Here is a 15,360-nt window from a genome sequence, read left to right on the forward strand (position 1 = left end):
CTTAAAAGTAAAAATAAAAATAAAAATGAAAAACAAAACCTGAGTCAGAACTCAGATGGGAAGAAAATAATTCCAACCCGGGAGTCAGATTCTAGAGGGATTGACAAAAGATATGAATAGATTCTGACGATCATGAAGAAGATGAGAGATTTATTCAAGATTCTTGAGCCAAGATGGCCTAAGATTTTGAATTCATTTATGATGGTTTCAGGATTATCCCTTATCCTGAAGAATAATAGGATAAAAATTGACAAAATTTAATAAAATTGATACAGAATTTAATAAAGGATCAATAGACTTAATAAAATTGACAATAAAAATTGGAAAAGATTGGTAAAAAATTAGTAGAAGTTCAATGAAAAATTGATGATGGAAGACTTCATGACTATCCCTTATCCTGAAGGAAGAAGGACCTCACAGGATGAGGTTCAGGTTTATCCCTTAACCTGAAAGGAAAAAAGAATGAAGGAGTACCTCATTGAAAAGAGGCATCAGGTTTATCCCTTAATCTGAAAGGGTTACGAGAATAAAGATTGATAAAAAATTGATAAAATTGAATAAAAAATGATAAAATAAAGATTGATAAAAGATTTAATGAAAATTTGATAAAATTGAAGCAAAGAGTTTGTCTGATCCTGCCTGCATGTATGATCAAGGGAAGACAAATGTATATAAAATAAAAATGCCCCAGTATTATGGAGAAGAATGTGAGAATTGATAGAAGATCATTGTTTTATTGAAAAGGTACTTTAAAGAGTACAAAAGGCTAGAATGAACATTTTAAGTATAAAATTTCTTCAAATGCAGAGCATTGATTGGATCTGGCAGTTCCACCTCATCGACATTGATCAGACGATACAAATTGCAGGGCAATGCTTCTTTAACTACATAGGGGCCTTCCCAATTGGGTGACCACTTGCCCCGTAGCCGATGCTTGAGATGAGCTATCGATCTGAGCACCAGATCATTAATTCAAAATCTTCTCTCAATGACGGACTTGGCATAGTGCCGAGCTATCTTTTTATGATAAGCTTGAGCATGCTCTGCTGCCTTGAGTCTCTTCTCGTCTAGTAGATCTAGTTGTACCAGCCTTTCTGTTGATATTGATCAAGCGGGAGTTCTATGAGCGATGCAAATTTAAACTCAGGCTTCTGAACATGAAGAGGTAACAACACCTCGATCCCATAGACAAGCTCTGAAGGTGTAGCATTGATTGGTGTCCGAATGGTGGTTCGGTATGCCCAAAGTGCATTGTGCATCTTCTCGTGCCAATCGCGACCCGTTTCCACCGTTCTTTCCAGAATGCGAATCAAAATCTTGTTGGTGGCCTCTGCCTGGCCATTCCCTTGAGAATAATAGTGAGCTGAGAAGTGATGATGTATCCTAAATTTTGAACAAAAGGTTTTCATCCGCTCATTCTTGAAGTTGTTGCCATTATCTGACACAATATCACGCAGCATGCTGAAATGACAAAGAAAGTTCTTATGAATGAAAGAAACCACATGTCGACCTTCTACTGTTCACAGAGTTACAACCTCGACCCATTTGGTGAAGTTTTCTTTAGCTACGAGGAAATATCTATGTCCATTAGAAGCCGAAGGAGTGATTGGACCCACCACGTCGAAGGCCCACATTGAAAATGGCCAAGGAGAAACCACAGACTGCAAGTATGCAGCTGGCATATGAATAGAAGGTGTGTGCATCTGCCATTTGACGCACTTCCTCACAAATCGATGGCAATCCTACTGCATGGTTTTCCAGTAATATTCTGCCTGGATGATCTGCTTGACGAGTGTTTGATAGCCTACGTGACCACAACAAATTCTCTCGTGTGCCTCTTGGACAACTTCCATTGCTTCATCTCTGTCTAAGCATCTGGCGTACTCAAAACTGAATACACGATGGTAGAGAGTATTGGCAAAGATGAAATAGCGGGATGACATACGCTGGATCACACATTGCTCCTTTCTTGACATCTCTGGTGGAAATTCACCGGTTTCAATAAAGTCTTTGATGTCTTGGTACCAAGGCTTCTCTTTCTAAGTGACTTGGTTTACTTGTTCAGCTAAAATGAAGGCAGGTTGATCAAGTCTGCCAATCTCGAATAAACAGCAGGATTCTTGGTCTTTGAAAGACAAAATGAAACCCACACAGGCTAGGCCATCTGCTATATGGTTGTATTCCATCTTGACATGATTGAGCTGAAATTCTTCGAAGTTGCCTATGAGAGCTAAGGCAATCTTCTGATAGAGGATCAATTTTGAATCCTTGACTTGCCTCTCAACATTAACATGGTTGACCATAAGCAATGAATCGCTGAAGGCATGTACTCTCTTGATGTTGAAGTCTTGCAAAATCTTGAGGCCTTGTATCAGAGCTTCATACTCTGCCATATTATGAATACACTGAAAGTTGAGCTTAAGGGAATAAGGGATCATCTCCTTTTCGGGAGTGATCAACAAGATCCCAATCCCTATACCAGACATATTCCGAGCTCCATCGAAGAATAGGGTCTAAACTGGGGATTCTTGAACGTTGCAGATGCGATCGTCAGGAAAATCATCTTCCGCCTTGATCTCTTCTGTCAACGAAAAGTCTGCCAACTGATTTGCAATAGACTGACCCTTGACCGACTTTTGAGACACATACTCTAAGTCGTACTGCATCAGGACTTGCCATTTCGCAATCCGTCCAGTAAGGAAAGGCTGCTCAAGGATGTACTTGAGAGGATTGAGCCTCGACAAAATTTTGATTTCTGAGGCCAACAGATAATGTCTCAGCTTCTGACACATCCATACTAGGGCTAGACATGTCTTTTCCATCTAAGAATATTTCTTCTTATAGTTGATGAAGGTTTTGCTCACGTAGTAGATGGCATGCTCTATCCGGCTACCTTCCTCATACTGTGCAAGAAACCCGCCACAAGCATTCTAGTTGATAGAAATGTACAAGAGAAGTGGTTTTCTTAGTTCTGGTGGCTTTAGAACGGGTGGATTGAAGAGATACTGCTTGATGCGCTCGAACGAAAGCTGACATTCTGATCTCCATTCAAATTTCACTTTTTTTCTCAACAATTGATTGAAAGGCTCGCATCTCGTGGACAAATTAGAGATGAAGTACCAAATTGACTGAATGCGCTCTTGAAGGCTTCTCAGCTCTCTAAGATTGGTTGAAGGCGACATATCAATGATTGCTTTTGCCTTAGCGGGATCTACTTCAATCCCTTTCTTGCTGATCATAAAGCCAAGCAGTTTGCCTGACTCTACTCCGAATATGCATTTATGCTGGTTGAGACTCAACTTATACAAAATGAGTCTTTCAAAGACTTGGCTGAGAGCATCGAGATGATCCTCTCTTTTTGGACTTGACCAGGATGTCATCCACATAGGCATCCATGTTCTTGTGCATCTGGTCATGAAAAATAACTGTCATTGCTCTCGGATAGGTTGCCCCATCATTCTTGTGACCAAATGGCATGACTGTGTCACAAAAAGTACCCCAAGGTATGGTAAAAGAAGTTTTTGATTGGTCACGTGCGGCCAGATTGATTTGGTTGTAGCCTGAGTATCCATCCATAAAGCAAAACATGGTGTGTTTTGTCATGCTGTCGATCAAAAGATCGATATTGGGGAGTGGATAATCATCTTTTGGGGTAGCCTTGTTTAGATCCCTGAAATCAATACAAATTCGGACTTTGCCATTCTTTTTGGAAACTACCACGATGTTCTTCAATCAGTCCGGGTAATCAATAGTATGGATGAATCCTGCCTTTAACAACTCCTCAAGTTCTTCTTGAACTTGCAGTGCTACTCGGGGATCCATTTTCCTCAGCTTCTACTTGATTGACTTGAAATCTGGCTTCAGCACAAGACGATGCTCCACCAGTTTGGGATCTAAGCCTGGCATATCCTCATAAGTTCAAGCAAAGACTTCTTGATTTTGTTTGAGAAAATGGATGAGTCTTCCCTTCTCATCTGGACTAAAGCTGGAGCCAATTTTGGGGATCTTCGAATCATCTTCTGAACCAATATTGACATCCTCTGTCGGATCCTGCACCAAAGGTGATGGCTCATCCTGCTTCTGAATACTAGCAAATTCTGGCAACTCTTGAATCGCTGAGTCAAACTCTGCTAGCTCTTTAATCTGTTCTGCCATCTTGCTGACCCCTTCCACTGCCTTTGCCTTGCAGATTTTGGCTGATTTGGAATTATTTTGAGAAAAAATGGGATTGATGATGAGCCTTTTGAGAAATTTAGGAGCCATAATTTGGCAATCCTGAAAAACGCAAAGAAGGTTTTTGAGGAGAAGTAAGAAATTCAAAAATGGCCTTTTGTACAGAAACAAAGAATGATGACATAGACAAAAATATAAAGAGAGAACGATATATGCCAAGATGTGAAGAGAAGATCCAAATTTCATTGATTGAGCAACTTGATATTTACAGATGATTTGAAAGAAAGGAAAACTGGGACTGAATCGTCCCTATAAGATGACAGGAGAATAAGAAAAAGAAAACAGAAAACAGAAAACAAAGGCATTGTCTTCATTCTGCTCCTCTGATGAAGGTATTTCCTCTGCCTGATGACTGAACTGTGAAACCCAAACCAGCACCGGTAATATGTTGGGCGGGAACGATCGACTTCAAGATGGCATCCTCATTCTTACCAAGGCCCCTGAAGGGTTGGTAGCCATGCTTTATCAAAAGATCGAATCCTCTCTTTGCTTTCGAGAACTGAGGGAATAGAGGATGATCTTTGAGAGGAACGCAATTGAGGCACCCTTCAATCTTGTAGAAATGAGGTCCCTGCCACTGAACCACTGCTGTGATATTCTTCGATGGCTGGACTTTTTTCAGCTTGAGCATGTCTAGACTTTCACTAAGATTGATTTCGTCAACCTCCCAGATGCTTGGGATGTCGGTAGTGAAAGTAGGATGGGGAATCATTGGCTGCGGGAGTCTCCTTTCTGGATCTTCCCCCAAGACTGTGGTAATCATGCCCCCTTTCGACCACTTGATGTACTGATGAAGGGTAGAAGGAACAACATTGGCATTATGAATCCAAGTGCGCCCTAGCAGAAGGTTATACGTGGGTGGCACATTCACCACATGGAACAACATGGTATGCACTGAGTAGTTGATGAAGATTTCAAGGAAGACCTTCCCTTTGGCAGTCTGCCCATGGTTGTCGAAGCCATAGATCGTTATGGGATCTGGGACATACTCTTCTTCTTTAAGGCCCAAGGCCTTGGCTGTCATGTACGGGCAGATATTAAGGTTGTTGCCTCCGTCTACTAGCACATGTGGGACCGTCATGCCCCTGGTTCACACCACTATATAAAGAGCATTATTGTGAAAAGTATGAGGCTTTGGCAAATCCTCATCTGAGAAAGTTATTGGTGCGTTCATCATGGCTTGGTTGACGATCTGCGCCATGTTCTGTGGGGTTGTGCTGGGTTTGACTTTGATCTTTCTTAGCAGGTCATCCAGAACCTGCTGATGCTCGGGAGAAGCATGGGTCAAATCCAGGATGGAGATGTTTGATAGAGCAGTGATTGGTTTCTGAACTGATTCTGATACCGCACCTTTCTTTGAAGCTGACTTGATGAAGCGCTTTGGGAGTCTAGAAGTCTGCTTAGCAACCTCTGTTGTTGCTTTTGCTAGCTCACTGACCGACTTCTTTTTGCTGAGAGTTGAAATGATATCCACCCTCTTGGTGGAAGACTGAGCTTGATAGAGCACTAGGACCTGATGCTGATCCTGAATGTCCTAGCTGGAACACAGTTGGATACTGTTTTGAAGAAAAGTTGCTTGTTCTGAAATGACTAAAGTTGTATGCTTGGGGAAAGGCTTGGACAAGATCTCAGGCTGCTCTTTATCCGCATCCTCGATTAACAGATTCTTGTTGATACAATCCTGGATAATATTTTTGAGGATAAAGCAATGCTCTGTGTCATGTCCTACAATTCGGTGGAATTTGCAGATTTTTTCTATCCATTTACCCATAATGAGGGGAGGATCGGCCACCTTAGGGAGTTTGACCATCCCTTTCGACAACATGTATTCCAAAATATCTTTCCAGGACTGCTCTAGAGTTATGAACTCTCTGTCATAACTCCAGCCATCGTGTTTTGGTTTCATCTGATGTTTTTCTTCAGGATGTGGCACTGGCTGAATAGGCTGCGGCTTGACAAAATTTTCCTTTTGGGCTGCAAAGTTCGTTCTTTCAGCCTTGGAGCTTCCCGAGCCTTTGTTGCGGTTCTTCTTGTATTTCTTGTCGCTGGCACTATTGCTATTGCCTAAAACATTTGTGGAATAAGCAAAATGTGCCTTCTTTTTCTGCTTGAGGTTACCTTGGACGAACGGGTAACCTTTATAAAGGCCATTGTCCAGTACTGTTTCGAGCCATTCGACTCTCACAATCAACTTGATGAATGATTTTGCAGGAGACGTGGAGATGAGATTCCTCAGAATCTGGGAAAAGTTATTTAGGATAATCTGTAGCACATGCTCCTTTGGGATAGGGACCTTCATTTTGTTACAGGTGCTTCTCCACCTGTGGATGAACTCTCCTGCTCTCTCGTTCTCATTCTGCTTTAAATTGTACAAATGGTTGAGAGTGGGCGAGGCCTCAACATTGAACATGAAGCGCTCAATAAACAAGTTCACTACTTTATCGAACTCTCGTAGTTCAATAGGGTTGATGTGGTCTACATACCACCTGGCTGCTACTCCTTCCAGACTGCGGGGGAAGCAGATGAACAAAGCCCTGTTATCCTTTCTGAAATGGCCGCATTTCGCATAGAATCTGGCCAAATGAGTTTTTGGGTTGCCCATTTCATCAAATTTGAGGAATTTATGAGGAAGATTCTCCAGATTATCATCCCCGTCTAGGCCATCGTAGAAATCTTCGCCGATATAGGTATGCTTGCCTTTGCTCTTGGCCTGAATATCTTTGATTGCTCGAGTCATTTCCTTCAATTGTTCACGCATCGGATCCTCAGCTGGAGTTCTAAACTTAGGCTTGTTTACAGACTCGAGCTCTTCAGTGATCTTTAAAAACTGTCGCAGAGGATTTTGATTGAACATAAACTATTCTTCCTCTTCTAACTCTTCTTCTATTGATTCTACGTCCTCAGAAGTAGTGTCTGGCTGAACTTTCTTTCTAATGATTCTGACTTCCTTTTTCATAGCCTTCTTCTTCAGTTTGCTCTTAGGAACAGTCTTTTTCAGACTGGCCTCGGCTTGTTCGGATATCATCCTGGCCATTATCTTTTGGAACAGATCATACATGGCGGGATCAATATCATCTCCCTTGCTCTGACCTTGTTGTTATCATCGCAAAATTTTTCCCCTTTCCCTCTGCGAGAGTGAGAGAAACAATTCTGCGAGTCAAACTCGACCAAAGTTTTGAAAATGGTTTTGAAAATTACTGACCTTCGTTTTGAAAATTTGCGAAAAAATTCTTTGGAATGGGATCCACCTGTCGGTACGAGGTTCAACCGTTCATGGCGCCTTTACCAGGGGTAATTGAACCAAGGATCAAATGTGCGCTTTGACTAAGTTGAATTATCTAAATTATGCTCTATTTTCCTAGAATGCTGATGTCTTCTTCATAACCGTTGTAATTTTGAAAAGATTTTTATATGAAAAACATGTGAAAACCAGACAATAAATAATAAAAACCGGTTCTCACTAGTGGATAAGACCGGGTCGAATACAGGGAACGGGAATATTTCGTATTCAAGTACACAAATCAAAACTAACCTTTATTGCTGAATTATTGAAATGTAAAATATTCAAGAAGAGTAAAACAACTAGCTATTACAACAAATGAATACACTTCGCAGAGGGCGTAAAGTGCAATATTTACAAACCCAATTAAAATCCTAATTCTAAAGTAAAAAGTAAAAAGTAAAAAGAAGCTTTATTCTTCATACTTCGTGTCACGTAATCGCTTCCGCTCCAGTCTGTGCTATCCTGCACAATTCAAATGAACACGAGCAGTACAAGATACTAATATGTCTGTTATGCAAAATGTAATTCTAAAAATTGAAGTAATATATATAAAATGATAAAACTACGTAAAGAACTTATATTATAGGTAAACAACTAAGTAACAAGTATTGAAAAATTGTAATGCTAATGTAATGACAACCTAATGAAAACGTAAAACTATTAAATGCTATACAGCTAACACACTACACTACCTACTGATTGAACCTGAAAATTAAGCAAAACAGGAATTAATGTGATGAAAAATAGAAAAACACGGGCTGAGAATGAAGAAAACAGAAAAATGACTAAAAAAATTATAAGAACTGAATGTGTAATAAAACTAGAAATGCAATTGTAAAGAAACACAGGAAATGACTGTTTTAAAACAAGAAAATGACATAAAGAATATTATCTAGAATTGAAATGATGAAAACAGGAATTGAATTGTAAATAGGAAATAAAATGAAAAGAAATTTCAGAAATCAGAATGTAAAAGAACAAGAAATTGAATATGAAAACTAAGCTATATGAATGTATTAAAAACAGGAAATGACATACATGAAATGAATGTTAAAAACTAGAAAATTGAGATCAACACACAGGTAACTAAAAATCATATTGAATTAAACAAAACATAAGAGCAATTAACGGGTAAGTAAAAGACATAAAGATGAAATCAAAATTCATATTTGAAATGAAATTAAACAAAACATTATTGAACTGAAAACAGTGAAATTCGTAAATGAAAACAGAAAAAAAAATTACAGTAAACAAGAGATTAAAAATCAAAGTCAAATCTGTGCTAAAGATGAAAACAGGAAAAAAAATAATAAGAAATCAACACAACTAATTAATTAACGTGAAACAGAAAAAGTCAGAAAATCAAAACATCAAAATATTCAGAATTACATATTACACAAAGAAAACTAACGAAAAATCAAGAAATAGAACTCAAAACAGGAAAATAACAATGATCGAGAGTTTTTTTTTTCTTTTTGTGTTTCTTTCAGTTTTTTTTTTTCTTTTTATTTCCGTTTTACAGATATACAATCAACCAGAAGAAGATTTGAAGAATAAGAAGGAGAAGAAGAACATGATTTATGGAAGAAGAAGAAGAAGAAGTTGAAGAAAACAGATCGGAAGAAGAAGAGGAAGAAGAAGAAGAAGAAGAAATCGGAAGAAGAAGAGGAAGAAGAAGAAGAATGAAATTTACTTACCGTAAATCACACCTGGAGTATTCCCGCCTGTCACACGGTATTCACCTGGAGGAAATCGGGGAGATGTTGGCGACCTCCACCACCAGCCGTCACCGGACTGAAGGTCCACCACCACCGGCTGCTGGACAGAGAAAGAGGGAGAAGGAGAAGTTAGGGAAAGAAGCAGCCACCGGCGATGGTGGAGGAAGGTGAGAAGAGAGGGAAAGAGGGGAAAGAGAGAAGGTTCGGGCGTGAATGGAGGAGGCGTCTTTTTTTTTCAAGTTTTGGGTTTTAAAAACCCCAAACCGGCTGGAACCGGTTTGAAACAAATTTTTTCAGTTTTGAAAAAAATGCAAACCGGTTCAAGCTGGTTTGCTTATTATTTTTTTTTTAGTTTTTTTCAAGAAACCCAAACTGTGTAAACCGGTTGGTTATTTTATATATATATATTTTTTAGTTTTTTTTTTTTAAAAAACAAAAAACTATGTAAACTAGTTTATTATAAAGTTTTCAAAAATTAAAATCAAAACTTATTTATAAAGAACTTAAAAACTATTCTAACTATTTATATTTATATTTAATTTTTTCTTTTCTAAAAAACAGACATTTAAAATGATTTTATTAACAATATAAAACTATTTTCTCTATTTTTTATTTTTTATTTTATTTTTAATTGAAAACAAAAACTAAACTACTATGAATATAACAAAAACTAAAATATGCATAAAAATGTAAAATAAAACTATTTTTCATGCATTTTCTATTTTTAAATCATTTTAGCACATTTACTCGAAAACTAACATAAAATTGGGTTTTTGAAATATTATTTCATAAAATCATGCATATTTAAATGTTAATTAACCCTGAATTATATGCATGATCAAATACCCCCATGCTTATGTTTTGCTAGTCCTCGAGCAAACTAGAAAAATGCAAGAAATCAAACTATCACCTAACTCACTTTTGTAGGAATCACGGTTGCATTTAGCTCATGCAACAAGCCTTTTCAACCCCTGGGTTACCCCAGTGGACGAGTAAGGTCTCGTGAGGGTTTGCAGTGATGCTACCCACAAATATCTTTGTCATGTATGCATAATATTACACATCCTCATAATTAGTAGGTAATCAAAGACTTTATTTTCACAAATATTTCCTGTTATTTCAAAATCAAAACATAATTAGAGTCTTTTATATACCACCACAGAAAAAGAATTTCTTTCACTTTTCTAAATATCATAATTATTTATGTTTTATTCTTAGAAAATCCAATAAAAACAAGTTATTATTTACTTATCCTCACTCATATGTTTTCTGCACATGTTTTCTCAATCACACTTCTAAGCACTGAACTATTCTTTCTTTTTCAGCTCTTTTCTCGATTTTTTTCATTTTTTTCACGTTTTTTCTTTTTGCGTATTCATTCTTCTCTTATAGCTTGCGTGTGGTCTGCTTTTATGCCTTGTGCAATGTCAATATCTTCTATACTTTTTCAATACATACCAAAAGATATCAACTAAGACATAAAACTGACTTCCTCCATTCACCTTTATAACATGAGAGTCAAACATTTCAACTTGTATCTGTTCTCAGTTACTTAGGATCATGAAGTTTTCCACTCTCCTTTTTGAAAATGGAATTAAAAGTTTCAACTTACATCTAAGTTCCATCTACTAAGGATTGTGGAATTATCCAAACAACCTAACGCATGCTTCTTTTTTTTTCTTTTGAGCTCTTTTTTTATGCTTTTGTTCATTTGCTTAGTTTTTCAAAAATAGAACTGTGCATATTCATATTTGCAATTCAAAATAAATTCTAACATGTATTTATCATCATTTCTTTGAAATCCACATAAACAACCATAATTTTTAGATCCATGTCGGAAAAAAATTTCGTGGGGCTTAAAAATCCTCTAAAAACATCAGATTTGAAATAACATTCATATAAGTCTAAACTGTTTCTTTAAAAATCTACTTTTCATGAGAGATGTGTAAACATGTGCAAGAACGTAACCAAAAATATCAAGGTGTGCGCTCTACACCCTCCCCCATGCTTGAATGACACTGTCCGAGTGGCACTCCCCCATGCTTATATGAAACTACGTGAATGCACATGAGAGAAAATAAATGAGGGAAAACAGTAGAATAACCTGACATGAATTAAAAATATACGTTCTATGAATGTAATGAATGCAATGTATACATGACAAAACATAAAACTCATAGAAAAAGATAGAAAACGAAAAATAAAACCAAATAAAATCTACAAATCCTAACAACAAATGTAATACTGTACATAATATGGGTTGCCTCCCATAAAGCGCTAAGTTTCACGTCCCCAACCAGACGGATCCCTGGAAAAACCCTTCATCGTCCATGAGATCAATGGACATGAAGTCAGGCTCTATGAAGAAAAGAGTGTCATCTGTGACACTACGCACTGTGTTTCCATCCCGTCTACCTCTAACTGTAGGATCATAACTCTCTCGACGTGAAGAACAGAGATTAGTCTCATCTGAGAGACTGGTCAAGAAATGAGAGACCAGGACCGACCGACTATCAATGAATGCAACTTCAGACAAGTGGTGAATATGATCAGGCTTGACTTGGTCAAGCACCTTCTGCATCTGCACCTCTTGCTTACTAAAAACAATCGGTGATCCTAAAGGCTGAGAAAATGGGGCTTTATATGATGATAATGCATGCTGTGGGTCAGGCCCCTTCTGTTGAGGTATCATGGAGATCGACTCGTCAGTAGAAATGATATGAGGTTCATGAGTCGATTCCTGAGTGGAGTGACACGCCTTCCCATACTGAAGGGATGTAACAGATTCGACTTGCTCATGATGTGAATCAGTGGGTTGCAAGTCAAATGACATGGAATCCTCTCCCTTTGAGACAACAGACTGACTATGAAGGTTCCCCTGGCTTTGCCTAGTGAAAGTCTCAACCAATTGTCCCATTTGAGTCTCTAGCTTGGCTATTGACTGCGTATGAGAGCTCAAAAGTTGTAATATCCTATCTTGGAAGGATTGACTAGGTGAATGCTCATGAGAATGGGGTTGAGTATAAGGAGGTTGGGCTGGGGGATGAACCTGTGGAAAAATGGGATGCGAGTAACCTTGTGAAGGGTTACTGGGTCTATACTGTATCTGGGAGGGCTGATGGGATGGGGAAATAAACTGGTTTCGCCAACCTGGGTTATATGAGGATGTAAATGAATCGAGCATGGGTTTAGCGAAACCTTGGGCAGCATTCACCTGCTCCTGAACGAATTCAGGATATAATGGTGCTGCCGGACAATCCGCAACATAGTGTGCAGGGCTAGCACATAGCTCGCACACTCTTTCTATTGGATTTCTCGAAGAATTGGTTAAGAATTGATCTAACTTCCTAGTCAACTGGTCAACCTTGGTACGTAATTCTAACTCGGACCCAACTTCGGAAATCCCAACTTTCCTAGGACCACTAGACAGAGATGTAGTCCTATCGAGCCGTGAAGACAAGGTATGATGCATCGTGTTTTCACTTAAGGTCTCGAATAGAGACCACGCCTCGTCCTCACTCTTGAGCATAAAAGTGCCCCCACAAGACGAATCAACCATTTGACGATGCTTCTCAGTAAGCCCGTCATAAAAATACTGCACCAACTGCCAACGAGGCACCTGGTGATGGGGACACTTGCGGAGAAGATCTTTCAATCTCTCCCAAGACTCGTGAAACTGTTCTCCCTCAATTTGAGAAAAACTGGTTATAGCTTTACGAAACTGGTTCGTCTTACCAATTGGGAAATATTTTTTTAAAAATTCTCTTTGCAATCCTTCCCAAGTAGTAATATGAACCGTCTCAAGAGATTTTAGCCAGCGCTTGGCTTTATCTTTGAGAGAGAACAGAAACAAAGTCAACCGCATAGCATCATCTCCAAAGTTATTGATTCGCACAATCGAGCAAATCTCAAGGAATTCGTCGAGATGACGATATGGATCCTCATTGCTAAAGCCATAAAACGAAGGTAACATTTGAATCACACTAGCCTTAATCTAAAATCGGCTCGCTCCTACATCAGATCTCGTGATGCAGGAGGCAGGAGTATACGTATTTGGCATGAAGTACTCCCTCAATGGACGGATCAATTGATGATCGTCAGCCATTGCGTATACCTTAGAGTAGACCGGTGTAGCACACGTCCTAACTTTGGGTTTTCTACCTAACTAACGCACTAAGCGGCCAAACCACGCAAACCACAAAGCGAGTAAACTAAAAACAACAAAAACTAAACAAACACCACGTAGTTACACATAACAGAGATTATGCAAAGAATTATGAAATCTATGTGTACGGTACCAATCGTACACAGTCACCTCTAAGGGGATCCTAATAGGTGGGCTGTGCAGAAAAGTAAGCTCGTCTCTAAGATATGCACATACGTGGTTCTAAACCTAAATGCACACAAACACTTGGCAATAAAGTGAATACTAATATTACGCCGTTCCCCGGCAACGGCGCCAAAAATTTGATGTCTTCTTTATAATCGTTGTAATTTTGAAAAGATTTTTATATGAAAAACATGTGAAAACCAGACATCAAATAATAAAAACCGCTTCTCACTAGTGGATGAGACCGGGTCGAACTCAGGGAACGGGAATATTTCGTATTCAAGTACACAAATCAAAACTAACTTTTATTGCCGAATTATTGAAATGTAAAATATTCAAGAAGAGTAAAACAACTAACTATTACAACAAATGTATACCCTTCGCAGAGGGCGTAAAGTGCAATATTTACAAACTCAATTAAAATCCTAATTCTAAAGTAAAAAGTAAAAAGTAAAAAGAAGCTTTATTCTTCATACTTCGTGTCACGTAATCGCTTCCGCTCCAGTCTGTGCTATCCTGCACAATTCAAATGAACACGAGCAGTACAAGATACTAATATGTCTGTTATGCAAAATGTAATTCTAAAAATTGAAGTAATATATATAAAATGATAAAACTACGTAAAGAACTTATATTATAGGTAAACAACTAAGTAACAAGTATTGAAAAATTGTAATGCTAATGTAATGACAACCTAATGAAAACGTAAAACTATTAAATGCTATACAGCTAACACACTACACTACCTACTGATTGAACCTGAAAATTAAGCAAAACAGGAATTAATGTGATGAAAAATAGAAAAACACGGGCTGAGAATGAAGAAAACAGAAAAATGACTAAAAAAATTATAAGAACTGAATGTGTAATAAAACTAGAAATGCAATTGTAAAGAAACACATGTAAAAGAACAAGAAATTGAATATGAAAACTAAGCTATATGAATGTATTAAAAACAGGAAATGACATACATGAAATGAATGTTAAAAACAAGAAAATTGAGATCAACACACAGGTAACTAAAAATCATATTGAATTAAACAAAACATAAGAGCAATTAACAGGTAAGTAAAAGACATAAAGATGAAATCAAAATTCATATTTGAAATGAAATTAAACAAAACATTATTGAACTGAAAACAGTGAAATTCGTAAATGAAAACAGAAAAAAAATTATAGTAAACAAGAGATTAAAAATCAAAGTCAAATCTGTGCTAAAGATGAAAACAGGAAAAAAAATAATAAGAAATCAACACAACTAATGAATTAACGTGAAACTGAAAAAGTCAGAAAATCAAAACATCAAAATATTCAGAATTACATATTACACAAAGAAAACTAACGAAAAAACAAGAAATAGAACTCAAAACAGGAAAATAACAATGATCGAGAGTTTTTTTTTTTTTTGTGTTTCTTTCAGTTTTTTTTTTCTTTTTATTTCCGTTTTACTGATATACAATCAACCAGAAGAAGATTTGAAGAATAAGAAGGAGAAGAAGAACATGATTTATGGAAGAAGAAGAAGAAGAAGTTAAAGAAAACAGATCGGAAGAAGAAGAGGAAGAAGAAGAAGAAGAAGAAATCGGAAGAAGAAGAAGAATGAAATTTACTTACCGTAAATCACACCTGGAGTATTCCCGCCTGTCACACGGTATTCACCTGGAGGAAATCGGGGAGATGTTGGCGACCTCCACCACCAGCCGTCACCGGACTGAAGGTCCACCACCACCGGCTGCTGGAGTATAGACAGAGAAAGAGGGAGAAGGAGAAGTTAGGGAAAGAAGCAGCCACCGGCG

This window comes from Nuphar pumila, chromosome 5, assembly GCF_984573655.1.
Source record: "Nuphar pumila chromosome 5, dmNupPumi1.hap1.1, whole genome shotgun sequence".
NCBI lineage: Eukaryota > Viridiplantae > Streptophyta > Magnoliopsida > Nymphaeales > Nymphaeaceae > Nuphar > Nuphar pumila.